Source organism: Lissotriton helveticus, chromosome 11 (assembly GCF_964261635.1).
Source record: "Lissotriton helveticus chromosome 11, aLisHel1.1, whole genome shotgun sequence".
Taxonomy (NCBI): domain Eukaryota; kingdom Metazoa; phylum Chordata; class Amphibia; order Caudata; family Salamandridae; genus Lissotriton; species Lissotriton helveticus.
In genome coordinates this window covers 1,082,721,708-1,082,747,729 of record NC_136072.1, presented here as the reverse complement: position 1 = coordinate 1,082,747,729, position 26,022 = coordinate 1,082,721,708, and the positions used below count along the sequence as shown (strand labels likewise).

General features: G+C 44.0%; 10 non-coding genes across 10 annotated transcripts; all 10 read right to left on the bottom strand.

Annotated features, from left to right (window-relative positions):
- Positions 1-1,662: 1,662 nt before the first annotated feature.
- LOC144793817 (U4 spliceosomal RNA) lies at positions 1,663-1,802 on the bottom strand. Its single transcript, XR_013603280.1, has one exon. It is a non-coding gene; the product is annotated as a U4 spliceosomal RNA (small nuclear RNA).
- Positions 1,803-4,419: 2,617 nt separating this feature from the next.
- On the bottom strand, positions 4,420-4,559 carry LOC144793086 (U4 spliceosomal RNA). The gene has a single exon (XR_013602752.1). It is a non-coding gene; the product is annotated as a U4 spliceosomal RNA (small nuclear RNA).
- A 1,929-nt stretch (positions 4,560-6,488) lies between these two features.
- On the bottom strand, positions 6,489-6,628 carry LOC144793822 (U4 spliceosomal RNA). The gene has a single exon (XR_013603284.1). It is a non-coding gene; the product is annotated as a U4 spliceosomal RNA (small nuclear RNA).
- Positions 6,629-8,557: 1,929 nt separating this feature from the next.
- Positions 8,558-8,697, bottom strand: LOC144793082 (U4 spliceosomal RNA). The gene has a single exon (XR_013602749.1). It is a non-coding gene; the product is annotated as a U4 spliceosomal RNA (small nuclear RNA).
- A 1,929-nt stretch (positions 8,698-10,626) lies between these two features.
- LOC144793848 (U4 spliceosomal RNA) lies at positions 10,627-10,766 on the bottom strand. Its single transcript, XR_013603307.1, has one exon. It is a non-coding gene; the product is annotated as a U4 spliceosomal RNA (small nuclear RNA).
- Positions 10,767-12,695: 1,929 nt separating this feature from the next.
- Positions 12,696-12,835, bottom strand: LOC144792981 (U4 spliceosomal RNA). The gene has a single exon (XR_013602657.1). It is a non-coding gene; the product is annotated as a U4 spliceosomal RNA (small nuclear RNA).
- A 6,636-nt stretch (positions 12,836-19,471) lies between these two features.
- Positions 19,472-19,611, bottom strand: LOC144793096 (U4 spliceosomal RNA). Its single transcript, XR_013602761.1, has one exon. It is a non-coding gene; the product is annotated as a U4 spliceosomal RNA (small nuclear RNA).
- A 1,928-nt stretch (positions 19,612-21,539) lies between these two features.
- Positions 21,540-21,679, bottom strand: LOC144793732 (U4 spliceosomal RNA). The gene has a single exon (XR_013603203.1). It is a non-coding gene; the product is annotated as a U4 spliceosomal RNA (small nuclear RNA).
- Positions 21,680-23,611: 1,932 nt separating this feature from the next.
- Positions 23,612-23,751, bottom strand: LOC144793847 (U4 spliceosomal RNA). The gene has a single exon (XR_013603306.1). It is a non-coding gene; the product is annotated as a U4 spliceosomal RNA (small nuclear RNA).
- Positions 23,752-25,682: 1,931 nt separating this feature from the next.
- LOC144793060 (U4 spliceosomal RNA) lies at positions 25,683-25,821 on the bottom strand. Its single transcript, XR_013602729.1, has one exon. It is a non-coding gene; the product is annotated as a U4 spliceosomal RNA (small nuclear RNA).
- Positions 25,822-26,022: the final 201 nt, after the last annotated feature.

Genomic DNA, 26,022 nt, shown 5'->3' with positions numbered 1-26,022 from the left:
GATGCTCAGGCAGATATACCTTCACACAAAGATGAGATCTAGGCTGCTAACCATGGGTTGTGGAAAATATAAGAAGCACAAATTCATAAAAGCATCCTCATAGGTCCCACTGTCTTCAAATGTTTACTAGAGAAGGAACGGCAATCAATTTAAAGGAAAATAAATTATAGATACATTTTTCCATATTCCATAATGCACGTCTGCCATTTCATGGCACTACATAGTTGCATTTGCTGCATTTCATTTTTAGCTTCAGGAGGTACAATATACTGGTTTCCTGGTTTTCAAAACATTTTAGGGGAAGATTCACAAGGACCTGACGCAACTGCATGGATGCATAAGTTTCCTTGAGTCAGTGCTGAATGTCCTTGTGCCACGATGAATGTGCTGTATTTACAATACAGCGCTCCATGGCGCAAGAATTAACAGATGCGTCAGACATTCTGACGCATCTGTTGGCACAAAAGTGACGCATTGCTGGAAATGCTCATGAAAGTGGCGCAAAAAGCCCTGAGTCATAACTTATGCCTGGTCTGTGCAGGCATAGGGATTTTGACACAGTGAAGGCGTAGAGTGATGTAGTGAAATCTTGTAGATTTCAGTGCGTCAGTTCTAGAAGGCTTTTAGCGTGGGAACGCCCACCCTGCATACATTATACCTGACGCAGGTATAATATGATGCGGGACTTTACAATGTGACACATCTCCCTAGATGCGTCACATTGTAAATGGGCCGCAACATTTATGCCGCAGCTGCGTCACAATACAGATTTTTATACTTGCCCTATATATGGCTGTGTGTACGTTGTGTGTCTCCGTCTGCATGCAGCATACAAATGTGCCAGATCTGGTAGCCCAGTTGGGCTGATGCAGCCACACAAGCGCTCTTTGCCTGACCTCATTGTCACCAATTCAAATCAGAGAGGATCCATGCAGTCTTTCAAGGCTCTCAGGTGAAAAAATGGGCCCTAGAGCAAGGAAGAAAATAGGCCCCCTTGTTGAAGTTTGGAATATAAAATACCGCAATAATCAGGGTTCAGTGGGTCCCGCAGGTCTGTGGGCGCCAGTGCAACTGCACCTGCTGCACCAACAGAAGCTACGCCCCTGTCATAGAGCTGGGTAACATCAATTACTCAGTGCCACAAAGAGCATTAGAAATAAACTTTACATAATGTCAAACGGCAAAAACAAGAGCTTTGTCAGTTCTTGTTCTGTTTCAAACACTCCATACAATCTGTATGAACCCTCTCCACATTTTCCTACTGATAACAAATGCCTTCGCTCCCAGAAAAAAACTTTCTGGGCGGTTAGTGCACATTTGAATGGGAGATGAGACCTCGGAAGAGCCCAGCCCTGCGCCGAACTGCGAGTCACCTCAGAGAGCAGAAACAAAGCCCGTCCTCTGCCCATCACTGACCCAAGCGAATCCGTGGAGCAAAGATGAGAACAAAGGGGAAGAAATAAAAGAATAACGAAAACTCATCAAGGAAAATAAATCCCTACATTACTGCTGTATTTAAAAAGCTGAGAAAACAAAAGAGAACGTAAAGAGTAAACTAAAGCCAAATAGAGTCACCGTTTTGTCCTTGTCACAGATCACAAACCTGCAAGTAAATTGCATTGCAAAATAAACTATCTTATTTTTTAATTACATATTCTCCAGTCTCCGAAGAGACTGTCAAAAATTGCCATTTTAACTATATTTCAAGTCTCCATGACAGGGTATTGGGTAAAGTTTTCAATAAGCAATAATCGCGCCTCGGTTAAACCTCATTGGCTACGATACTGCCACTGCGCAAAGCTAAACAATTTAGTGTGAATTTCATGCACACTTACTTTAGTACCTCATGTTACAAAGACCATGATTCCTTTTCAAAAGATGTTATCTGTTTATGCATAACTACTCCTCCACTGCTTCTGATAGGCAATGTAAGACATATAATGGTGTTGTTTTACTAATTTCTATCAGCTCTCTGCCCCAAACCGTCGATAGCCACATGCAGAGAATTATGGGAAATTGTATGCTAAATAGCTGTCCAGGTAAGCAGCACCCTCCCAAGTTATGGATTTGATGCTCAGGCAGATATACCTTCACACAAAGATGAGATCTGGGGCCAGATGTAGGTTTTTTTAAATTACCACCTCTTAAATACCGATTCATACCGAATCGGTATTTAAGAGGTGGTAAAATAGAGGGGGGGAGATGTAGGTATTTCAGGTTCGGTAAATACCGAATCGTTAAGATTCTGTATTTACCGAATCTGTAAATACCGAATCGGTATTGACCATTGATTCCTATGGGCCTTGAAGCCCATAGGAATCAATGGGCAATACCGATTCTGTAATTACAGAATCGGTAAATACCGAATTTTGCAAGGGTGCAGGGGGTGTCACTTTGACACCCTCTGGCACCCCAAAAATAGGCATGTGCGCCATGTGGCACACAGACATGCCCTAAGGGCATGTCTGTCTGTCACATGGCTAGGTGTGCATGCACACATGTGCATGCACACCTGAATTCGGTATTTTAACACCCAATTGGATTGGGTGTTAAAATACCGAATCTGAAAGGCCTGCGGCACTCAAAGATGTGCTACCTACATATGCTTTTACAGACTCGGTATTTTTACAGAGTCTGTATTTACCGATTCGGTAATTTTACCAAATCTGTAAATACAGATTCGGTAAAATACCGATTCTGTAAAGCATGCTCCTACATCTCAAAATCCAATTACCGGTCGGTAACGGCCGAATTCGGCCGTTACCGACCGGTAATTGGCCACCTACATCTGGCCCCTAGGCTGCTAACCATGGGTTGTGGAAAATATAAGAAGCACAAATTCATAAAGGCATCCTCATAGGTCCCACTGTCTTCAAATGTTTACTAGAGAAGGAACGGCAATCAATTTAAAGGAAAATAAATTATAGATACATTTTTCCATATTCCATAATGCACGTCTGCCATTTCATGGCACTACATAGTTGCATTTTCTGCATTTCATTTTTAGCTTCAGGAGGTACAATATACTGGTTTCCTGGTTTTCAAAACATTTTAGGGGAAGATTCACAAGGACCTGACGCAACTGCATGGATGCATAAGTTACCTTGAGTCAGTGCTGAATGTCCTTGTGCCACGATGAATGTGCTGTATTTACAATACAGCGCTCCATGGCGCAAGAATTAACAGATGCGTCAGACATTCTGACGCATCTGTTGGCACAAAAGTGACGCATTGCTGGAAATGCTCATGAAAGTGACGCAAAAAGCCCTGAGTCATAACTTATGCCTGGTCTGTGCAGGCGTAGGGATTTTGACACAGTGAAGGCGTAGAGTGATGTAGTGAAATCTTGTAGATTTCAGTGCGTCAGTTCTAGAAGGCTTTTAGCGTGGGAACGCCCACCCTGCATACATTATACCTGACGCAGGTATAATATGATGCGGGACTTTACAATGTGACACATCTCCCTAGATGCGTCACATTGTAAATGGGCCGCAACATTTATGCCGCAGCTGCGTCACAATGCAGATTTTTATACTTGCCCTATATATGGCTGTGTGTACGTTGTGTGTCTCCGTCTGCATGCAGCATACAAATGTGCCAGATCTGGTAGCCCAGTTGGGCTGATGCAGCCACACAAGAGCTCTTTGCCTGACCTCATTGTCACCAATTCAAATCAGAGAGGATCCATGCAGTCTTTCAAGGCTCTCAGGTGAACAAATGGGCCCTAGAGCAAGGAAGAAAATAGGCCCCCTTGTTGAAGTTTGGAATATAAAATACCGCAATAATCAGGGTTCAGTGGGTCCCGCAGGTCTGTGGGCGCCAGTGCAACTGCACCTGCTGCACCAACAGAAGCTACGCCCCTGTCATAGAGCTGGGTAACATCAATTACTCAGTGCCACAAAGAGCATTAGAAATAAACTTTACATAATGTCAAACGGCAAAAACAAGAGCTTTGTCAGTTCTTGTTCTGTTTCAAACACTCCATACAATCTGTATGAACCCTCTCCACATTTTCCTACTGATAATAAATGCCTTCGCTCCCAGAACAAAACTTTCTGGGCGGTTAGTGCACATTTGAATGGGAGATGAGACCTCGGAAGAGCCCAGCCCTGAGCCGGACTGCGAGTCACCTCAGAGAGCAGAAACAAAGCCCGTCCTCTGCCCATCACTGACCCAAGCGAATCCGTGGAGCAAAGATGAGAACAAAGGGGAAGAAATAAAAGAATAACGAAAACTCATCAAGGAAAATAAATCCCTAAATTACTGCTGTATTTAAAAAGCTGAGAAAACAAAAGAGAACGTAAAGAGTAAACTGAAGCCAAATAGAGTCACCGTTTTGTCCTTGTCACAGATCACAAACCTGCAAGTAAATTGCATTGCAAAATAAACTATCTTATTTTTTAATTACATATTCTCCAGTCTCCGAAGAGACTGTCAAAAATTGCCATTTCAACTATATTTCAAGTCTCCATGACGAGGTATTGGGTAAAGTTTTCCATAAGCAATAATCGCAACTCGGTTAAACCTCATTGGCTACGATACTGCCACTGCGCAAAGCTAAACAATTTAGTGTGAATTTCATGCACACTTGCCCTAGTACCTCATGTTACAAAGAACATGATTCCTTTTCAAAAGATGTTATCTGTTTATGCATAACTACTCCTCCACTGCTTCTGATAGGCAATATAAGACATATAATGGTGTTGTTTTACTAATTTCTATCAGCTCTCTGCCCCAAACAGTCGATAGCCATATGCAGAGAATTATGGGAAATTGTATGCTAAATAGCTGTCCAGGTAAGCAGCACCCTCCCAAGTTATGGATTTGATGCTCAGGCAGATATACCTTCACACAAAGATGAGATCTAGGCTGCTAACCATGGGTTGTGGAAAATATAAGAAGCACAAATTCATAATAGCATCCTCATAGGTCCCACTGTCTTCAAATGTTTACTAGAGAACGAACGGCAATCAATTTAAAGGAAAATAAATTATAGATACATTTTTCCATATTCCATAATGCACGTCTGCCATTTCATGGCACTACATAGTTGCATTTGCTGCATTTCATTTTTAGCTTTAGGAGGTACAATATACTGGTTTCCTGGTTTTCAAAACATTTTAGGGGAAGATTCACAAGGACCTGACGCAACTGCATGGATGCATAAGTTTCCTTGAGTCAGCGCTGAATGTCCTTGTGCCACGATGAATGTGCTGTATTTACAATACAGCGCTCCATGGTGCAAGGATTAACAGATGCGTCAGAAATTCTGACGCATCTGTTGGCACAAAAGTGATGCATTGCTGGAAATGCTCATGAAAGTGACGCAAAAAGCCCTGAGTCATAACTTATGCCTGGTCTGTGCAGGCGTAGGGATTTTGACACAGTGAAGGCGTAGAGTGATGTAGTGAAATCTTGTAGATTTCAGTGCGTCAGTTCTAGAAGGCTTTTAGCGTGGGAACGCCCACCCTGCATACATTATACCTGACGCAGGTATAATGTGATGCGGGACTTTACAATGTGACACATCTCCCTAGATGCGTCACATTGTAAATGGGCCGCAACATTTACGCCGCAGCTGCGTCACAATACAGATTTTTATACTTGCCCTATATATGGCTGTGTGTACGTTGTGTGTCTCCGTCTGCATGCAGCATACAAATGTGCCAGATCTGGTAGCCCAGTTGGGCTGATGCAGCCACACAAGAGCTCTTTGCCTGACCTCATTGTCACCAATTCAAATCAGAGAGGATCCATGCAGTCTTTCAAGGCTCTTAGGTGAAAAAATGGGCCCCAGAGCAAGGAAGAAAATAGGCCCCCTTGTTGAAGTTTGGAATATAAAATACTGCAATAATCAGGGTTCAGTGGGTCCCGCAGGTCTGTGGGCGCCAGTGCAACTGCACCTGCTGCACCAACAGAAGCTATGCCCCTGTCATAGAGCTGGGTAACATCAATTACTCAGTGCCACAAAGAGCATTAGAAATAAACTTTACATAATGTCAAACGGCAAAAACAAGAGCTTTGTCAGTTCTTGTTCTGTTTCAAACACTCCATACAATCTGTATGAACCCTCTCCACATTTTCCTACTGATAACAAATGCCTTCGCTCCCAGAAAAAAACTTTCTGGGCGGTTACTGCACATTTGAATGGGAGATGAGACCTCGGAAGAGCCCAGCCCTGCGCCGGACTGCGAGTCACCTCAGAGAGCAGAAACAAAGCCCGTCCTCTGCCCATCACTGACCCAAGCGAATCCGTGGAGCAAAGATGAGAACAAAGGGGAAGAAATAAAAGAATAACGAAAACTCATCAAGGAAAATAAATCCCTAAATTACTGCTGTATTTAAAAAGCTGAGAAAACAAAAGAGAACGTAAAGAGTAAACTGAAGCCAAATAGAGTCACCGTTTTGTCCTTGTCACAGATCACAAACCTGCAAGTAAATTGCATTGCAAAATAAACTATCTTATTTTTTAATTACATACTCTCCAGTCACCGAAGAGACTGTCAAAAATTGCCATTTCAACTATATTTCAAGTCTCCATGACGGGGTATTGGGTAAAGTTTTCAATAAGCAATAATCGCGCCTCGGTTAAACCTCATTGGCTACGATACTGCCACTGCGCAAAGCTAAACAATTTAGTGTGAATTTCATGCACACTTGCCCTAGTACCTCATGTTACAAAGAACATGATTCCTTTTCAAAAGATGTTATCTGTTTATGCATAACTACTCCTCCACTGCTTCTGATAGGCAATGTAAGACATATAATGGTGTTGTTTTACTAATTTCTATCAGCTCTCTGCCCCAAACCGTCGATAGCCACACGCAGAGAATTATGGAAAATTGTATGCTAAATAGCTGTACAGGTAAGCAGCACCCTCCCAAGTTATGGATTTGATGCTCAGGCAGATATACCTTCACACAAAGATGAGATCTAGGCTGCTAACCATGGGTTGTGGAAAATATAAGAAGCACAAATTCATAATAGCATCCTCATAGGTCCCACTGTATTCAAATGTTTACTAGAGAAGGAACGGCAATCAATTTAAAGGAAAATAAATTATAGATACATTTTTCCATATTCCATAATGCACGTCTGCCATTTCATGGCACTACATAGTTGCATTTGCTGCATTTCATTTTTATCTTTAGGAGGTACAATATACTGGTTTCCTGGTTTTCAAAACATTTTAGGGGAAGATTCACAAGGACCTGACGCAACTGCATGGATGCATAAGTTTCCTTGAGTCAGTGCTGAATGTCCTTGTGCCACGATGAATGTGCTGTATTTACAATACAGCGCTCCATGGCGCAAGGATTAACAGATGCGTCAGAAATTCTGACGCATCTGTTGGCACAAAAGTGATGCATTGCTGGAAATGCTCATGAAAGTGACGCAAAAAGCCCTGAGTCATAACTTATGCCTGGTCTGTGCAGGCGTAGGGATTTTGACACAGTGAAGGCGTAGAGTGATGTAGTGAAATCTTGTAGATTTCAGTGCGTCAGTTCTAGAAGGCTTTTAGCGTGGGAACGCCCACCCTGCATACATTATACCTGACGCAGGTATAATGTGATGCGGGACTTTACAATGTGACACATCTCCCTAGATGCGTCACATTGTAAATGGGCCGCAACATTTACGCCGCAGCTGCGTCACAATACAGATTTTTATACTTGCCCTATATATGGCTGTGTGTACGTTGTGTGTCTCCGTCTGCATGCAGCATACAAATGTGCCTGATCTGGTAGCCCAGTTGGGCTGATGCAGCCACACAAGAGCTCTTTGCCTGACCTCATTGTCACCAATTCAAATCAGAGAGGATCCATGCAGTCTTTCAAGGCTCTCAGGTGAAAAAATGGGCCCTAGAGCAAGGAAGAAAATAGGCCCCCTTGTTGAAGTTTGGAATATAAAATACCGCAATAATCAGGGTTCAGTGGGTCCCGCAGGTCTGTGGGCGCCAGTGCAACTGCACCTGCTGCACCAACAGAAGCTACGCCCCTGTCATAGAGCTGGGTAACATCAATTACTCAGTGCCACAAAGAGCATTAGAAATCAACTTTACATAATGTCAAACGGCAAAAACAAGAGCTTTGTCAGTTCTTGTTCTGTTTCAAACACTCCATACAATCTGTATGAACCCTCTCCACATTTTCCTACTGATAACAAATGCCTTCGCTCCCAGAAAAAAACTTTCTGGGCGGTTAGTGCACATTTGAATGGGAGATGAGACCTCGGAAGAGCCCAGCCCTGCGCCGGACTGCGAGTCACCTCAGAGAGCAGAAACAAAGCCCGTCCTCTGCCCATCACTGACCCAAGCGAATCTGTGGAGCAAAGATGAGAACAAAGGGGAAGAAATAAAAGAATAACGAAAACTCATCAAGGAAAATAAATCCCTAAATTACTGCTGTATTTAAAAAGCTGAGAAAACAAAAGAGAACGTAAAGAGTAAACTGAAGCCAAATAGAGTCACCGTTTTGTCCGTGTCACAGATCACAAACCTGCAAGTAAATTGCATTGCAAAATAAACTATCTTATTTTTTAATTACATATTCTCCAGTCTCCGAAGAGACTGTCAAAAATTGCCATTTTAACTATATTTCAAGTCTTCATGACGGGGTATTGTGTAAAGTTTTTAATAAGCAATAATCGCGGCTCGGTTAAACCTCATTGGCTACGATACTGCCACTGCGCAAAGCTGAACAATTTAGTGTGAATTTCATGCACACTTGCCCTAGTACCTCATGTTACAAAGAACATGATTCCTTTTCAAAAGATGTTATCTGTTTATGCATAACTACTCCTCCACTGCTTCTGATAGGCAATGTAAGACATATAATGGTGTTGTTTTACTAATTTCTATCAGCTCTCTGCCCCAAACCGTCGAAAGCCACATGCAGAGAATTATGGGAAATTGTATGCTAAATAGCTGTCCAGGTAAGCAGCACCCTCCCAAGTTATGGATTTGATGCTCAGGCAGATATACCTTCACACAAAGATGAGATCTAGGCTGCTAACCATGGGTTGTGGAAAATATAAGAAGCACAAATTCATAAAAGCATCCTCATAGGTCCCACTGTCTTCAAATGTTTACTAGAGAAGGAACGGCAATCAATTTAAAGGAAAATAAATTATAGATACATTTTTCCATATTCCATAATGCACGTCTGCCATTTCATGGCACTACATAGTTGCATTTGCTGCATTTCATTTTTAGCTTCAGGAGGTACAATATACTGGTTTTCTGGTTTTCAAAACATTTTAGGGGAAGATTCACAAGGACCTGACGCAACTGCATGGATGCATAAGTTTCCTTGAGTCAGTGCTGAATGTCCTTGTGCCACGATGAATGTGCTGTATTTACAATACAGCGCTCCATGGCGCAAGAATTAACAGATGCGTCAGACATTCTGACGCATCTGTTGGCACAAAAGTGACGCATTGCTGGAAATGCTCATGAAAGTGACGCAAAAAGCCCTGAGTCATAACTTATGCCTGCTCTGTGCAGGCGTAGGGATTTTGACACAGTGAAGGCGTAGAGTGATGTAGTGAAATCTTGTAGATTTCAGTGCGTCAGTTCTAGAAGGCTTTTAGCGTGGGAACGCCCACCCTGCATACATTATACCTGACGCAGGTATAATATGATGCGGGACTTTACAATGTGACACATCCCCCTAGATGCGTCACATTGTAAATGGGCCGCAACATTTATGCCGCAGCTGCGTCACAATACAGATTTTTATACTGCCCTATATATGGCTGTGTGTACGTTGTGTGTCTCCGTCTGCATGCAGCATACAAATGTGCCAGATCTGGTAGCCCAGTTGGGCTGATGCAGCCACACAAGAGCTCTTTGCCTGACCTCATTGTCACCAATTCAAATCAGAGAGGATCCATGCAGTCTTTCAAGGCTCTCAGGTGAACAAATGGGACCTAGAGCAAGGAAGAAAATAGGCCCCCTTGTTGAAGTTTGGAATATAAAATACCGCAATAATCAGGGTTCAGTGGGTCCCGCAGGTCTGTGGGCGCCAGTGCAACTGCACCTGCTGCACCAACAGAAGCTACGCCCCTGTCATAGAGCTGGGTAACATCAATTACTCAGTGCCACAAAGAGCATTAGAAATAAACTTTACATAATGTCAAACGGCAAAAACAAGAGCTTTGTCAGTTCTTGTTCTGTTTCAAACACTCCATACAATCTGTATGAACCCTCTCCACATTTTCCTACTGATAACAAATGCCTTTCGCTCCCAGAAAAAAACTTTCTGGGCGGTTAGTGCACATTTGAATGGGAGATGAGACCTCGGAAGAGCCCAGCCCTGAGCCGGACTGCGAGTCACCTCAGAGAGCAAAAACAAAGCACGTCCTCTGCCCATCACTGACCCAAGCGAATCCGTGGAGCAAAGATGAGAACAAAGGGGAAGAAATAAAAGAATAACGAAAACTCATCAAGGAAAATAAATCCCTAAATTACTGCTGTATTTAAAAAGCTGAGAAAACAAAAGAGAACGTAAAGAGTAAACTGAAGCCAAATTGAGTCACCGTTTTGTCCTTGTCACAGATCACAAACCTGCAAGTAAATTGCATTGCAAAATAAACTATCTTATTTTTTAATTACATATTCTCCAGTCTCTGAAGAGACTGTCAAAAATTGTCATTTCGACTATATTTCAAGTCTCCATGACGGGGTATTGGGTAAAGTTTTCAATAAGCAATAATCGCGGCTCGGTTAAACCTCATTGGCTACGATACTGCCACTGCGCAAAGCTAAACAATTTAGTGTGAATTTCATGCACACTTGCCCTAGTACCTCATGTTACAAAGAACATGATTCCTTTTCAAAAGATGTTATCTGTTTATGCATAACTACTCCTCCACTGCTTCTGATAGGCAATGTAAGACATATAATGGTGTTGTTTTACTAATTTCTATCAGCTCTCTGCCCCAAACCGTCGAAAGCCACATGCAGAGAATTATGGGAAATTGTATGCTAAATAGCTGTCCAGGTAAGCAGCACCCTCCCAAGTTATGGATTTGATGCTCAGGCAGATATACCTTCACACAAAGATGAGATCTAGGCTGCTAACCATGGGTTGTGGAAAATATAAGATGCACAAATTCATAAAAGCATCCTCATAGGTCCCACTGTCTTCAAATGTTTACTAGAGAAGGAACGGCAATCAATTTAAAGGAAAATAAATTATAGATACATTTTTCCATATTCCATAATGCACGTCTGCCATTTCATGGCACTACATAGTTGCATTTGCTGCATTTCATTTTTAGCTTCAGGAGGTACAATATACTGGTTTCCTGGTTTTCAAAACATTTTAGGGGAAGATTCACAAGGACCTGACGCAACTGCATGGATGCATAAGTTTCCTTGAGTCAGTGCTGAATGTCCTTGTGCCACGATGAATGTGCTGTATTTACAATACAGCGCTCCATGGCGCAAGAATTAACAGATGCGTCAGAAATTCTGACGCATCTGTTGGCACAAAAGTGACGCATTGCTGGAAATGCTCATGAAAGTGACGCAAAAAGCCCTGAGTCATAACTTATGCCTGGTCTGTGCAGGCGTAGGGATTTTGACACAGTGAAGGCGTAGAGTGATGTAGTGAAATTTTGTAGATTTCAGTGCGTCAGTTCTAGAAGGCTTTTAGCGTGGGAACGCCCACCCTGCATACATTATACCTGACGCAGGTATAATATGATGCGGGACTTTACAATGTGACACATCTCCCTAGATGCGTCACATTGTAAATGGGCCGCAACATTTATGCCGCAGCTGCGTCACAATACAGATTTTTATACTTGCCCTATATATGGCTGTGTGTACGTTGTGTGTCTCCGTCTGCATGCAGCATACAAATGTGCCAGATCTGGTAGCCCAGTTGGGCTGATGCAGCCACACAAGCGGTCTTTGCCTGACCTCATTGTCACCAATTGAAATCAGAGAGGATCCATGCAGTCTATCAAGGCTCTCAGGTGAAAAAATGGGCCCTAGAGCAAGGAAGAAAATAGGCCCCCTTGTTGAAGTTTGGAATATAAAATACCGCAATAATCAGGGTTCAGTGGGTCCCGCAGGTCTGTGGGCGCCAGTGCAACTGCACCTGCTGCACCAACAGAAGCTACGCCCCTGTCATAGAGCTGGGTAACATCAATTACTCAGTGCCACAAAGAGCATTAGAAATAAACTTTACATAATGTCAAACGGCAAAAACAAGAGCTTTGTCAGTTCTTGTTCTGTTTCAAACACTCCATACAATCTGTATGAACCCTCTCCACATTTTCCTACTGATAACAAATGCCTTCGCTCCCAGAAAAAAACTTTCTGGGCGGTTAGTGCACATTTGAATGGGAGATGAGACCTCGGACGAGCCCAGCCCTGCGCCGGACTGCGAGTCACCTCAGAGAGCAGAAACAAAGCCCGTCCTCTGCCCATCACTGACCCAAGCGAATCCGTGGAGCAAAGATGAGAACAAAGGGGAAGAAATAAAAGAATAACGAAAACTCATCAAGGAAAATAAATCCCTAAATTACTGCTGTATTTAAAAAGCTGAGAAAACAAAAGAGAACGTAAAGAGTAAACTGAAGCCAAATAGAGTCACCGTTTTGTCCTTGTCACAGATCACAAACCTGCAAGTAAATTGCATTGCAAAATAAACTATCTTATTTTTTAATTACATATTCTCCAGTCTCCGAAGAGACTGTCAAAAATTGCCATTTTAACTATATTTCAAGTCTCCATGACGGGGTATTGGGTAAAGTTTTCAATAAACAATAATCACGCCTCGGTTAAACCTCATTGGCTACGATACTGCCACTGCGCAAAGCTAAACAATTTAGTGTGAATTTCATGCACACTTTACATTTTAGGACGAAAAAAACGGAGTTTTAAAATCGTTTTTAAAATTGTTTTTCTGAACGCTCCTACCCTCGCTAGGCAGAGAATTCATTTCCCTCTGTCCCCGATCCCTGGGTGCTGGGTTTAGACCGGTCCCGGGCTCGATCTGGTTTTGGCGGCCATCTTAGGTGGGGCCACATTCCCCGAGCGGTCTAGTCGCCCTATAAAGGGAGGGCTTAGCGTCCAGACCGGGGATTAAGAACTACTGAGAGGCTGCTAGTCGAGCGCTCAGTTGCTGCTTTTACCTGATAAAGAATTTTACTTGATTTACCCCTTGTGTCCGATCCCCCCTGCATTTAGAAGTACATTTTAGGACGAAAAAAACGGAGTTTTAAAATCGTTTTTAAAATTGTTTTTCTGAACGCTCCTACCCTCGCTAGGCAGAGAATTCATTTCCCTCTGTCCCCGATCCCTGGGTGCTGTGTTTAGACCGGTCCCGGGCTCGATCTGGTTTTGGCGGCCATCCTAGGTGGGGCCACATTCCCCGAGCGGTCTAGTCGCCCTATAAAAGGAGGGCTTAGCGTCCAGACCGGGGATTAAGAACTACTGAGAGGCTGCTAGTCGAGCGCTCAGTTGCTGCTTTTACCTGATAAAGAATTTTACTTGATTTACCCCTTGTGTCCGATCCCCCCTGCATTTAGAAGTACATTTTAGGACGAAAAAAACGGAGTTTTAAAATCGTTTTTAAAATTGTTTTTCTGAACGCTCCTACCCTCGCTAGGCAGAGAATTCATTTCCCTCTGTCCCCGATCCCTGGGTGCTGGGTTTAGACCGGTCCCGGGCTCGATCTGGTTTTGGCGGCCATCTTAGGTGGGGCCACATTCCCCGAGCGGTCTAGTCGCCCTATATAAATAGTCCCTTATGGCTCCGCGCAGCGGACGCGAGCAGCGTTCGCACCGGACTAGCGCCGGAGTTTCGCCAGAGTTAAGCCCGTCTGGGCCCGTCTGGGCCCAGACGGGCCCAGGGCCAGTAGCTATGCACCGAGGCGAGTCCCCAGCAGTCCATCAAGATCAGGTATACGAAGGACGAGCTCCTATCCTACCGAATACCGAAATACGATAAATGCTGCTATGTTGCCAAAGATGGAAAGCGCTTTAGGGGATGTAGAGTTTGCCAATTGGATGTAGAAGAAGCCATCCCCACTACCTTGTGTCGGCTTGCCCTGCTCAACTGCAGATCACTCCCCTGCCACGCTACAGAGATCAACTCCCTACTACTGGACCACAAGGTTGATGCCTTGTTTCTCACTGAGACTTGGCTATCTGACACCTCGGGTCCGGATGTGGTGATAGCGCTGGCGCCGGGGTATCTGATCTACCATCTTGACAGAGGCACAGGGAGAGGGGGAGGTCTGGCCATTTTATACAGGGAGTCACTGAGTTGTAAGGCACGTGAGGCAGGGGTCAAGGACTGTGAGAGCTGCCAATTCACACTTCAATTTTCCCCTACCTTCACGTTGACAGGCCTCCTTGTCTACCGGCCCCCTGAAAACATGGGTGATTTTACATCGTCACTAATGGAAACTACTACTCTGTTGGCCGCGGCCGCATCTAATTTCATCTTGCTAGGAGATCTCAATTGCCATTTCGATGAAGAAATTGACCCTAGGGCTACTAATTTAGTGAGTGAGCTGAGCGCCCTGCAGATGAAACTGATAAATACTGGGGCCACCCATGTCAAAGGTCATCTTCTTGACCCCATCTTTTCGAACATGACGGGTATATCCGCTATGCCTCCCCTCGCTCTTCCTTGGTCCGACCACTCACTGATCATGGCTAACTGGGAGGTTAAGTCTGATGACACGCTCCCACTCAGGGAATTTAGAATTGATAGGGCATGGTCAAGGCTCCCGGTAGAAACTTGGAATGCCCGCCTGGAGGACACTCAGCCTGAGAAGGGCTGTGATCCGGTGACTGCAGATGCTATAGTGAGGAACTGGCTGACCAATGCACTGGACCATGTGCTTCCCCTCAAGAAGATGCTTATTAGGGACAAGAGAATGGGGTCTGCCCCTTGGTATACCCCAGAGCTCAGAACCCTGAGACAGAACTGCAAACGCGCGGAGAGATTATGGAGAAGGTGCCCGGAGATAGATAGCAGGGAAAAATATCGCATGGAACTTAGAACATACAAACGTGCTATACGTACTGCTAAGGCCTCCTTCTATGGGGAGAGAGTAAATCACGCTGCGTCCTCATCCAGGGAAGCCTTCCTAGTGATGAAGGAGCTTCTTAAACCACCTGAGCCTACTCCTGTCTATGATAGACCACAGGAAAAATGTCTGGAATTAGCCACCTACTTCAAAAACAAAATTGACATTATTATTAGTTCTCTCCCCTCGGTCTTGGGAACATCGCCCCCTTCTGAGGACTTCAGCATGTCGGAGAATCAACTGACGGCATTTGGCCCTGTATCTACAGGTGAAGTACTGAAGGTCCTTGGGAGCATGAAAAGCGGCTCACCTCGGGACCCAGTCCCGATGCGGTACCTAAAGCAGGCCGCCCTGGCGATAGGAGAGCCCTTGACCGATCTGATCAATCTCTCGTTCACTCAGGGGACAGTGCCACCTGACTGGAAAGGTGCGGTTGTCAAAGCGCTTCTGAAGAAGCCGGGCTTGGACCCGCAGAACTTGGCCAATTTCAGGCCCATCTCCTTATTACCAGGAGTTAGTAAGATGGCCGAGAGGCTGGCGAACCAGCGGTTATCAAACTTTCTTGAGGAGAATGGCCGGTTGAGGGACTCCCAGACGGGATTTCGACCAGGCCATGGAACGGACACGGCTCTGCTAGCAGTGGTAGAGGAGGCCAGAAGCACTTTGGATGCAGGGGGATCAGTGGCAGTGATCCTCCTGGACCTCAGTGCGGCCTTCGATACCGTCAACCATGGGGTCCTGATACAACGTCTAGCGGAGTCGGGTGTCACAGGAGTGGCCCTGGAATGGTTGGCCTCCTTTTTGGAGGGGCGTACCTTCGAGGTTTGGGAAGGAAATGCTTAATCCCCTCCCCTCCCACTCCACTGCGGGGTGCCACAGGGCTCATCCCTTAGCCCAACGTTATTTAACGTGTATATGGCACCCCTGGAGGGTGTGGTGTCTCCGTTTGGCTTTAAGACCATAAGCTATGCGGATGACACCCAGCTAGTGGTGAGTCTTACACAGCTGGAGAAACAGCCTGAGACACTCCATGCATGCTTGAGAGATGTGTTTGATTGGATGTCCAGGTCATCGCTCAAACTGAACGGGTCAAAAACTGAGCTGATGATCTTGGGCCAGTCAAGTTTTGCCCTCTCGCCAAGCAGCTGGCCCAACTGCATGGGCACCCCGCCCGACCCAAAAAAGGAGATTAAGAGCCTGGGGGTCTGGCTGGAGCCAGACTTGTCCTTTAGGACACACGCCAAGAAGATCGCGGGCGTTTGTTATGGAATGCTCCGGTCGGCCCGTAAGGTTCTCCCCCTGTTACCAGAACTCTCCCGGAAGCTGTTAGTCCAAGGCTTAATCATCTCACGCCTGGACTACAGTAACGCGCTCTTTCTTGGAGCGCCAGAGTCAACGTTTAAGATCCTGCAACAAGTGCAGAACGCAGCAGCAAGGCTGCTGCGGAATGTTCCGGCCAGGCAGTCAGCCAGGCCGGCTTTAAAAGCACTCCATTGGCTCCCTGTCAAAGAGAGAGTTACCTTCAAGGCCCTGTGCATCGCCCACAAGAGCATACAGGGGAAAGGACCAGCTATTCTGAAGGACATGATTCGCCCCTATAAGCCCACAAGAGCCTTACGCTCTGACAATAAACATTTCCTTCAGACTAAGAGAATCAGGAGAGCCCGCTCAGGGGGCAGGAGTTTTTCTATCCATACAGCGCTCGCCTGGAACTCCCTCCCATTCTCGCTGCGGTCCGACCCAAACCTTCTCAGATTCCGGAAACATCTGAAAACGTATCTTTTCCCAGAATAACTGCAGCTCTTCTGTTTCCTATTAGTAAGCCTGCTCTTGGTTTCTTTAAGCACTGGGATGCCCTAGGGTAACCGTGCGCGGTACAAAATTCAATAATAATAATAACTTGCTCTAGTACCTCATGTTACAAAGACCATGATTCCTTTTCAAAAGATGTTATCTGTTTATGCATAACTACTCCTCCACTGCTTCTGATAGGCAATGTAAGACATATAATGGTGTTGTTTTACTAATTTCTATCAGCTCTCTGCCCCAAACCGTCGATAGCCACATGCAGAGAATTATGGGAAATTGTATGCTAAATAGCTGTCCAGGTAAGCAGCACCCTCCCAAGTTATGGATTTGATGCTCAGGCAGATATACCTTCACACAAAGATGAGATCTGGGGCCAGATGTAGGTAATTTTAAATTACCACCTCTTAAATACCGATTCATACCGAATCGGTATTTAAGAGGTGGTAAAATAGAGGGGGGGAGATGTAGGTATTTCAGGTTCGGTAAATACCGAATCGTTAAGATTCTGTATTTACCGAATCTGTAAATACCGAATCGGTATTGACCATTGATTCCTATGGGCCTTGAAGCCCATAGGAATCAATGGGCAATACCTATTCTGTAATTACAGAATCGGTAAATACCGAATTTTGCAAGGGTGCAGGGGGTGTCACTTTGACACCCTCTGGCACCCCAAAAATAGGCATGTGCACCATGTGGCACACAGACATGCCCTAAGGCCCAATTGGATTGGGTGTTAAAATACCGAATCTGAAAGGCCTGCGGCACTCAAAGATGTGCTACCTACATATGCTTTTACAGACTCTGTATTTTTACCGAGTCTGTATTTACCGATTCGGTAATTTTACCAAATCTGTAAATACAGATTCGGTAAAATACCGATTCTGTAAAGCATGCTCCTACATCTCAAAATCCAATTACCGGTCGGTAACGGCCGAATTCGGCCGTTACCGACCGGTAATTGGCCACCTACATCTGGCCCCTAGGCTGCTAACCATGGGTTGTGGAAAATATAAGAAGCACAAATTCATAAAAGCATCCTCATAGGTCCCACTGTCTTCAAATGTTTACTAGAGAAGGAACGGCAATCAATTTAAAGGAAAATAAATTATAGATACATTTTTCCATATTCCATAATGCACGTCTGCAATTTCATGGCACTACATAGTTGCATTTTCTGCATTTCATTTTTAGCTTCAGGAGGTACAATATACTGGTTTCCTGGTTTTCAAAACATTTTAGGGGAAGATTCACAAGGACCTGACGCAACTGCATGGATGCATAAGTTTCCTTGAGTCAGTGCTGAATGTCCTTGTGCCACGATGAATGTGCTGTATTTACAATACAGCGCTCCATGGGGCAAGAATTAACAGATGCGTCAGACATTCTGACGCATCTGTTGGCACAAAAGTGACGCATTGCTGGAAATGCTCATGAAAGTGACGCAAAAAGCCCTGAGTCATAACTTATGCCTGGTCTGTACAGGCATAGGGATTTTGACACAGTGAAGGCGTAGAGTGATGTAGTGAAATCTTGTAGATTTCAGTGCGTCAGTTCTAGAAGGCTTTTAGCGTGGGAACGCCCACCCTGCATACATTATACCTGACGCAGGTATAATATGATGCGGGACTTTACAATGTGACACATCTCCCTAGATGCGTCACATTGTAAATGGGCCGCAACATTTATGCCGCAGCTGCGTCACAATACAGATTTTTATACTTTCCCTATATATGGCTGTGTGTACGTTGTGTGTCTCCGTCTGCATGCAGCATACAAATGTGCCAGATCTGGTAGCCCAGTTGGGCTGATGCAGCCACACAAGAGCTCTTTGCCTGACCTCATTGTCACCAATTCAAATCAGAGAGGATCCATGCAGTCTTTCAAGGCTCTCAGGTGAACAAATGGGCCCTAGAGCAAGGAAGAAAATAGGCCCCCTTGTTGAAGTTTGGAATATAAAATACCGCAATAATCAGGGTTCAGTGGGTCCCGCAGGTCTGTGGGCGCCAGTGCAACTGCACCTGCTGCACCAACAGAAGCTACGCCCCTGTCATAGAGCTGGGTAACATCAATTACTCAGTGCCACAAAGAGCATTAGAAATAAACTTTACATAATGTCAAACGGCAAAAACAAGAGCTTTGTCAGTTCTTGTTCTGTTTCAAACACTCCATACAATCTGTATGAACCCTCTCCACATTTTCCTACTGATAACAAATGCCTTCGCTCCCAGAACAAAACATTCTGGGCGGTTAGTGCACATTTGAATGGGAGATGAGACCTCGGAAGAGCCCAGCCCTGAACCGGACTGCGAGTCACCTCAGAGAGCAGAAACAAAGCCCGTCCTCTGCCCATCACTGACCCAAGCGAATCCGTGGAGCAAAGATGAGAACAAAGGGGAAGAAATAAAAGAATAACGAAAACTCATCAAGGAAAATAAATCCCTAAATTACTGCTGTATTTAAAAAGCTGAGAAAACAAAAGAGAACGTAAAGAGTAAACTGAAGTCAAATTGAGTCACCGTTTTGTCCTTGTCACAGATCACAAACCTGCAAGTAAATTGCATTGCAAAATAAACTATCTTATTTTTTAATTACATATTCTCCAGTCTCCGAAGAGACTGTCAAAAATTGTCATTTCGACTATATTTCAAGTCTCCATGACGGGGTATTGGGTAAAATTTTCAATAAGCAATAATCACAGCTCAGTTAAACCTCATTGGCTACGATACTGCCACTGCGCAAAGCTAAACAATTTAGTGTGAATTTCATGCACACTTGCCCTAGTACCTCATGTTACAAAGAACATGATTCCTTTTCAAAAGATGTTATCTGTTTATGCATAACTACTCCTCCGCTGCTTCTGATAGGCAATGTAAGACATATAATGGTGTTGTTTTACTAATTTCTATCAGCTCTCTGCCCCAAACCGTCGATAGCCACATGCAGAGAATTATGGGAAATTGTATGCTAAATAGCTGTCCAGGTAAGCAGCACCCTCCCAAGTTATGGATTTGATGCTCAGGCAGATATACCTTCACACAAAGATGAGATCTAGGCTGCTAACCATGGGTTGTGGAAAATATAAGAAGCACAAATTCATAAAAGCATCCTCATAGGTCCCACTGTCTTCAAATGTTTACTAGAGAAGGAACGGCAATCAATTTAAAGGAAAATAAATTATAGATACATTTTTCCATATTCTATAATGCACGTCTGCCATTTCATGGCACTACATAGTTGCATTTGCTGCATTTCATTTTTAGCTTCAGGAGGTACAATATACTGGTTTCCTGGTTTTCAAAACATTTTAGGGGAAGATTCACAAGGACCTGACGCAACTGCATGGATGCATAAGTTTCCTTGAGTCAGTGCTGAATGTCCTTGTGCCGCGATGAATGTGCTGTATTTACAATACAGCGCTCCATGGCGCAAGAATTAACAGATGCGTCAGAAATTCTGACGCATCTGTTGGCACAAAAGTGACGCATTGCTGGAAATGCTCATGAAAGTGACGCAAAAAGCCCTGAGTCATAACTTATGCCTGGTCTGTGCAGGCGTAGGGATTTTGACACAGTGAAGGCGTAGAGTGATGTAGTGAAATTTTGTAGATTTCAGTGCGTCAGTTCTAGAAGGCTTTTAGCGTGGGAACGCCCACCCTGCATACATTATACCTGACGCAGGTATAATATGATGCGGGACTTTACAATGTGACACATCTCCCTAGATGCGTCACATTGTAAATGGGCCGCAACATTTATGCCGCAGCTGCGTCACAATACAGATTTTTATACTTGCCCTATATATGGCTGTGTGTACGTTGTGTGTCTCCGTCTGCATGCAGCATACAAATGTGCCAGATCTGGTAGCCCAGTTGGGCTGATGCAGCCACAAAAGCGTTCTTTGCCTGACCTCATTGTCACCAATTCAAATCAGAGAGGATCCATGCAGTCTTTCAAGGCTCTCAGGTGAAAAAATGGGCCCTAGAGCAAGGAAGAAAATAGGCCCCCTTGTTGAAGTTTGGAATATAAAATACCGCAATAATCAGGGTTCAGTGGGTCCCGCAGGTCTGTGGGCGCCAGTCCAACTGCACCTGCTGCACCAACAGAAGCAACGCCCCTGTCATAGAGCTGGGTAACATCAATTACTCAGTGCCACAAAGAGCATTAGAAATAAACTTTACATAATGTCAAACGGCAAAAACAAGAGCTTTGTCAGTTCTTGTTCTGTTTCAAACACTCCATACAATCTGTATGAACCCTCTCCACATTTTCCTACTGATAACAAATGCCTTCGCTCCCAGAAAAAAACTTTCTGGGCGGTTAGTGCACATTTGAATGGGAGATGAGACCTCGGAAGAGCCCAGCCCTGCGCCGGACTGCGAGTCACCTCAGAGAGCAGAAACAAAGCCCGTCCTCTGCCCATCACTGACCCAAGCGAATCCGTGGAGCAAAGATGAGAACAAAGGGGAAGAAATAAAAGAATAACGAAACTCATCAAGGAAAATAAATCCCTAAATTACTGCTGTATTTAAAAAGCTGAGAAAACAAAAGAGAACGTAAAGAGTAAACTGAAGCCAAATAGAGTCACCGTTTTGTCCTTGTCACAGATCACAAACCTGCAAGTAAATTGCATTGCAAAATAAACTTTCTTATTTTTTAATTACATATTCTCCAGTCTCCGAAGAGACTGTCAAAAATTGCCATTTCGACTATATTTCAAGTCTCCATGACGGGGTATTGGGTAAAGTTTTCAATAAGCAATAATCGCACCTCGGTTAAACCTCATTGGCTACGATACTGCCACTGCGCAAAGCTAAACAATTTAGTGTGAATTTCATGCACACTTGCCCTAGTACCTCATGTTACAAAGAACATGATTCCTTTTCAAAAGATGTTATCTGTTTATGCATAACTACTCCTCCACTGCTTCTGATAGGCAATATAAGACATATAATGGTGTTGTTTTACTAATTTCTATCAGCTCTCTGCCTCAAACCGTCGATAGCCACACGCAGCGAATTATGGGAAATTGTATGCTAAATAGCTGTACAGGTAAGCAGCACCCTCCCAAGTTATGGATTTGATGCTCAGGCAGATATACCTTCACACAAAGATGAGATCTAGGCTGCTAACCATGGGTTGTGGAAAATATAAGAAGCAAAAATTCATAATAGCATTCTCATAGGTCCCACTGTCTTCAAATGTTTACTAGAGAAGGAACGGCAATCAATTTAAAGGAAAATAAATTATAGATAAATTTTTCCATATTCCATAATGCACGTCTGCCATTTCATGGCACTACATAGTTGCATTTGCTGAATTTCATTTTTAGCTTTAGGAGGTACAATATACTGGTTTCCTGGTTTTCAAAACATTTTAGGGGAAGATTCACAAGGACCTGACGCAACTGCATGGATGCATAAGTTTCCTTGAGTCAGTGCTGAATGTCCATGTGCCACCATGAATGTGCTGTATTTACAATACAGCGCTCCATGGCGCAAGGATTAACAGATGCGTCAGAAATTCTGACGCATCTGTTGGCACAAAAGTGACGCATTGCTGGAAATGCTCATGAAAGTGACGCAAAAAGCCCTGAGTCATAACTTATGCCTGGTCTGTGCAGGCGTAGGGATTTTGACACAGTGAAGGCGTAGAGTGATGTAGTGAAATCTTGTAGATTTCAGTGCGTCAGTTCTAGAAGGCTTTTAGCATGGGAACGCCCACCCTGCATACCTTATACCTGACGCAGGTATAATGTGATGTTGATGCGGGACTTTACAATGTGACACATCTCCCTAGATGCGTCACATTGTAAATGGGCCGCAACATTTACGCCGCAGCTGCGTCACAATACAGATTTTTATACTTGCCCTATATAAGGCTGTGTGTACGTTGTGTGTCTCCGTCTGCATGCAGCATACAAATGTGCCAGATCTGGTAGCCCAGTTGGGCTGATGCAGCCATGCAAGAGCTCTTTGCCTGACCTCATTGTCACCGATTCAAATCAGGGAGGATCCATGCAGTCTTTCAAGGCTCTCAGGTGAAAAAATGGGCCCTAGAGCAAGGAAGTAAATAGGCCCCCTTGTTGAAAATTGGAATATAAAATACCGCAATAATCAGCGTTCAGTGGGTCCTGCAGGTCTGTGGGCGCCAGTGCAACTGCACCTGCTGCACCAACAGAAGCTACGCCCCTGTCATAGAGCTGGGTAACATCAATTACTCAGTGCCACAAAGAGCATTAGAAATAAACTTTACATAATGTCAAACGGCAAAAACAAGAGCTTTGTCAGTTCTTGTTCTGTTTCAAACACTCCATACAATCTGTATGAACCCTCTCCACATTTTCCTACTGATAACAAATGCCTTCGCTCCCAGAAAAAAACTTTCTGGGCGGTTAGTGCACATTTGAATGGGAGATGAGACCTCGGAAGAGCCCAGCCCTGCGCGGGACTGCGAGTCACCTCAGAGAGCAGAAACAAAGCCCGTCCTCTGCCCATCACTGACCCAAGCGAATCCGTGGAGCAAAGATGAGAACAAAGGGGAAGAAATAAAAGAATAACGAAAACTCAAGGAGAATAAATCCCTAAATTACTGCTGTATTTAAAAAGCTGAGAAAACAAAAGAGAACGTAAAGAGTAAACTGAAGCCAAATAGAGTCACCGTTTTGTCCTTGTCACAGATCACAAACCTGCAAGTAAATTGCATTGCAAAGTAAACCATCTTATTTTTTAATTACATATTCCCCAGTCTCCGAAGAAACTGTCAAAAATTGCCATTTCGACTATATTTCAAGTCTCCATGACGGGGTATTGGGTAAAGTTTTCAATAAGCAATAATCACGCCTCGGTTAAACCTCATTGGCTACGATACTGCCACTGCGCAAAGCTAAACAATTTAGTGGGAATTTCATGCACACTTGCCCTAGTACCTCATGTTACAAAGAACATGATTCCTTTTCAAAAGATGTTATCTGTTTATGCATAACTACTCCTCCACTGCTTCTGATAGGCAATATAAGACATATAATGGTGTTGTTTTACTAATTTCTATCAGCTCTCTGCCTCAAACCGTCGATAGCCACACGCAGCGAATTATGGGAAATTGTATGCTAAATAGCTGTACAGGTAAGCAGCACCCTCCCAAGTTATGGATTTGATGCTCAGGCAGATATACCTTCACACAAAGATGAGATCTAGGCTGCTAACCATGGGTTGTGGAAAATATAAGAAGCACACATTCATAATAGCATCCTCATAGGTCCCACTGTCTTCAAATGTTTACTAGAGAAGGAACGGCAATCAATTTAAAGGAAAATAAATTATAGATACATTTTTCCATATTCCATAATGCACGTCTGCCATTTCATGGCACTACATAGTGCATTTGCTGCATTTCATTTTTAGCTTTAGGAGGTACAATATACTGGTTTCCTGGTTTTCAAAACATTTTAGGGGAAGATTCACAAGGACCTGACGCAACTGCATGGATGCATAAGTTTCCTTGATTCAGTGCTGAATGTCCTTGTGCCACCATGAATGTGCTGTATTTACAATACAGCGCTCCATGGCGCAAGGATTAACAGATGCGTCAGAAATTCTGACGCATCTGTTGGCACAAAAGTGACGCATTGCTGGAACTGCTCATGAAAGTGACGCAAAAAGCCCTGAGTCATAACTTATGCCTGGTCTGTGCAGGCGTAGGGATTTTGACACAGTGAAGGCGTAGAGTGATGTAGTGAAATCTTGTAGATTTCAGTGCGTCAGTTCTAGAAGGCTTTTAGCGTGGGAACGCCCACCCTGCATACCTTATACCTGACGCAGGTATAATGTGATGCGGGACTTTACAATGTGACACATCTCCCTAGATGCGTCACATTGTAAATGGGCCGCAACATTTACGCCGCAGCTGCGTCACAATACAGATTTTTATACTTGCCCTATATAAGGCTGTGTGTACGTTGTGTGAGTCTCCGTCTGCATGCAGCATACAAATGTGCCAGATCTGGTAGCCCAGTTGGGCTGATGCAGCCATGCAAGAGCTCTTTGCCTGACCTCATTGTCACCGATTCAAATCAGGGAGGATCCATGCAGTCTTTCAAGGCTCTTAGGTGAAAAAATTGGGCCCTAGAGCAAGGAAGTAAATAGGCCCCCTTGTTGAAGTTTGGAATATAAAATACCGCAATAATCAGCGTTCAGTGGGTCCTGCAGGTCTGTGGGCGCCAGTGCAACTTCACCTGCTGCACCAACAGAAGCTACGCCCCTGTCACAGAGCTGGGTAACATCAGTTACTCAGTGCCACAAAGAGCATTAGAAATAAACTTTACATAATGTCAAACGGCAAAAACAAGAGCTTTGTCAGTTCTTGTTCTGTTTCAAACACTCCATACAATCTGTATGAACCCTCTCCACATTTTCCTACTAATAACAAATGCCTTCGCTCCAAGAAAAAAACTTTCTGGGCGGTTAGTGCACATTTGAATGGTAGATGAGACCTCGGAAGAGCCCAGCCCTGCGCCGGACTGCGAGTCACCTCAGAGAGCAGAAACAAAGCCCGTCCTCTGCCCATCACTGACCCAAGCGAATCTGTGGAGCAAAGATGAGAACAAAGAGGAAGAAATAAAAGAATTACGAAAACTCATCAAGGAAAATAAATCCCTATATTACTGCTGTATTTAAAAAGCTGAGAAAACAAAAGAGAACGTAAAGAGTAAACTGAAGCCAAATATGGTCACCGTTTTGTCCTTGTCACAGATCACAAACCTGCAAGTAAATTGCATTGCAAAGTAAACTATCTTATTTTTTAATTACATATTCTCCAGTCTCCGAAGAAACTGTAAAAAATTGCCATTTCGACTATATTTCAAGTCTCCATGACAGGTATTGGGTAAAGTTTTCAATAAGCAATAATCACGCCTCGGTTAAACCTCATTGGCTACAATACTGCCACTGCGCAAAGCTAAACAATTTAGTGGGAATTTCATGCACACTTGCCCTAGTACCTCATGTTACAAAGAACATGATTCCTTTTCAAAAGATGTTATCTGTTTATGCATAACTACTCCTCCACTGCTTCTGATAGGCAATGTAAGACATATAATGGTGTTGTTTTACTAATTTCTATCAGCTCTCTGCCCCAAACCGTCGATAGCCACACGCAGA